Here is a 2,618-nt window from a genome sequence, read left to right as displayed (position 1 = left end):
TTTTTAGTAGTAAATATAGCAAGAGGGACAGATATTTAAGCCTACCAGCTTCAGATCTGAAAGACTTTGGCCCATGAGTGATTAGAATGAAAATTAAGGGAGGAGCGGTCAGAGAATTAACAGGAACAGGGAATAAGAGGCACAAGAAGAAGATGAAAGTTCAGTGGGATGGCTTCTGCCCAGCAGGCCTTTGGAAATATGGTAATATGGGGCTAGTGACACTGACTTGGCAACTATCTGCAAAGAAATAAATGCCAGTGTTTGGGGGCATCTAAGACCAGTGAGAGAGATTTGGGAGGAAATACAAAGAGACATAAATGAGTGGCTAAGAACAAAACTTTGAAGAATGTTTACATCTTGTGAATAGGAATAAGAACAATGGTTAGTGAAGGAAATAGTAATGAAAGTCATGGAAAAGATATGGGGAAATATCAGTGCCACAAAATGTGCAGAGGGGAGAATTTTGCAAAGAGGGACAGATATTTAAGCCTACCAGCTTCAGATCTGAAAGACTTTGGCCCATGAGTGATTAGAATGAAAATTAAGGGAGGAGCTTTCAGAGAATTAACAGGAACAGGGAATAAGAGGCACAAGAAGAAGATGAAGGTTCAGTGGGATGGCTTCTGCCCAGCAGGCCTTTGGAAATATGGTAATCTGGGCTAGTGATACTGACTTGGCAACCATCTGCAAAGATAGTGTTTGGGGGCATCTAAGACCAGTGAGAGAGATTTGGGAGGAAATACAAAGAGACAAAAATAACTTTGAAGAATGTTTACATCTTGTGAATAGGAATAAGAACAGTGGTTAGTGAAGGAAACAGTAATGAAAGTCATGAAAAAGATATGGGGAAATATCAGTGCCACAAAATGTGCAGAGGGGAGAATTTTACAAAGGAAGTGCTCAACAGTGATGCAAAATGAAGACAGATTAGCTTAGTCATATCTTTGGCCAGCATTAGAAGTTGACCAAAATCTGATTTGCTGTAACAGATAGAAAAAAGATCTGAGCTAAGAGCATTGATATCAACATTATAGAAAACACATGAGATTGTGCTTTTACCTGTTCCCTGCATTTGCAAAAAACCTCTTAAATATTGCTTATTGTGAATTATTTTCCTGCAGATAACTCTGCAGAAAATGCTAAGGAAATCTGATTTGCTGTAACAGATAGAAAAAAGATCTGAACTAAGAGCATTGATATCAACACTATAGAAAACACATGTGATTGTGCTTTTACCTGTGCCCTGCATTTGCAAAAAACTCTTAAATATTGCTTACTGCAAATTATTTTCCTGTAGATAACTCTGCAGAAAGTGCTAAGGAAACAGAAATTACATATTTATTTTCCTTGGAATTTTAGGGACAGAGGTTTCCCTGAATATCAATGTTTTTCAATTACAGTTAATATTCAATATTATATTAGTTTCAGGTGTACAGCAGAGTGCTTAGACATTTATATAACTTACAAGTGATCCCCCCAAGAAGTCTAGTATCCACCTGGCACCATACATAGTTATTTCAATATTATTGACTATATTTCCTAAACTGTACTTTACCTGCCTGTGGGTGTTTCTGTTGCTGGCAATAAGAACATCTTAGTCTTGTCCCAGTTTTTACCTATCCACCCAATCCCGCTCCCATCTGGCAACCATCAGTTTGTTCTCTGTATCTATAAGTTTGTTTCTGTTTTGTTTGTAAATTTATGTTGTTTTTAGATTCTACATATAAGTAAAAGCAGATGGTATTTGTTTTTCTTTGTCTTATTTCTTTCACTTAGCATAATACCCTCCAGGTCCATCCACGTTGTCACAAATGGTAAGATTTCATTCTTTTCATGGCTGAGTAATATGTACCACATCTTCTTTACCCAATTGTCTATTGTCTATTGATGGACACTTAGGTTGCCTCCATATCTTGGCTATTGTAAGTAATGCTGTAATGAACATAGGGATGCATATCTCTTTTTGTATCAGTGTTTTGCCTTTCTTTGGGTAAATACCCCAAAGTAGAATTGCTGAGTTGTATGGTAGTTCTATTTTTAATTTCTTGAGAAAACTTTATACTCTGTCTGTAGTGGGTGCACCAATTTGCAATCTCACCAGCAGTGCACAAGGGTTTCCCTTTCTCCACATGCTTGTCACCACTTGTTTGTTGGTTTATTAATGATAGTCATTCTAACAGATGTGAGATGATGTCTCATCATGCTTTAATTTTCATTTCTCTGATTTTTAGTGACATTGAACATCTTTTCATATGTCTATTACCCATCTCTATATCCTCTTTGGAGACATGTCTATTTAGGTCCTTTGTCCATTTCTTTTAAAAAAAATGAATTGTTTGTTTGTTTGTTTGTTTTTTGGTGTTAAGTTGTATAAGTACCTTACATATTTTGGATATTAACTGCTTATTAGATGTATAATTGGTGAATATTTTCCTCCATTCGGTGGATTGCTTGTTTTGGTTTGTTGATGGTTTCCTTTGCTGTGCAAAAACTCTTCAGTTTGATGCACTCCCATTTTTTTTTTCCTTTTGTTTCCCCTGTTCAAGGAGACATACATTACTAAGAGCGATGTCAAAGAGTTTACTGCTTATGCTTCCTCCATATTCTTTATATTTGGA

The sequence above is a fragment of the Myotis davidii genome, unplaced genomic scaffold, assembly GCF_000327345.1.
Source record: "Myotis davidii unplaced genomic scaffold, ASM32734v1 scaffold107, whole genome shotgun sequence".
Lineage (NCBI taxonomy): Eukaryota > Metazoa > Chordata > Mammalia > Chiroptera > Vespertilionidae > Myotis > Myotis davidii.
Note: the sequence above shows the minus strand (reverse complement) of the source record.